The following is a 546-nucleotide window of genomic DNA, read 5'->3' on the forward strand; positions in this document are numbered from 1 at the left end:
GTATATTTTGCATGCCAACTGGAGCAGCCAGGGATTGAACCACCAACATTCTGATCATTAGATGCCTTGCTCTATCTCCTGCGCTATAGCCAGCCATCATCAAAGCCCTTTCTTAAATCCTCTCTGAGAGAATCTCAAACATGAGGAAGACAGGGAAGAGAGTGGACTCATTAGTAAAATGAAACACAGCCAATATTGACGTTTAAGACAAGGGAGGTAACAGAAATACTAAATATATATATATGGCAGTGGTCACCATGGCAACATCACTGTCATTTGCTGTGTATTGTATTGATCATAATCCTGTCGTTTGTATTTCTTTTTATTGTTACCATTTTTGTCTTTTTTTAACAAACTATTTTTATCTCTTGCCATTGTTTGCCAGTGAGTGAAACAAAATTTTGTTCCATCTTTCTGCAATAAAAAATATCTTTAATTCTTGCAAGTGTAGAGTTGTAGTTACTTACAGTGACCACTAGAGGCAAGTGATCCTAATAGTTTCCCTGGAACCGTCCAGTTCATCCACATAAATAAGATGGCTGGTTC

This window comes from Astatotilapia calliptera, chromosome 23 (assembly GCF_900246225.1).
Source record: "Astatotilapia calliptera chromosome 23, fAstCal1.2, whole genome shotgun sequence".
NCBI classification, from domain to species: domain Eukaryota; kingdom Metazoa; phylum Chordata; class Actinopteri; order Cichliformes; family Cichlidae; genus Astatotilapia; species Astatotilapia calliptera.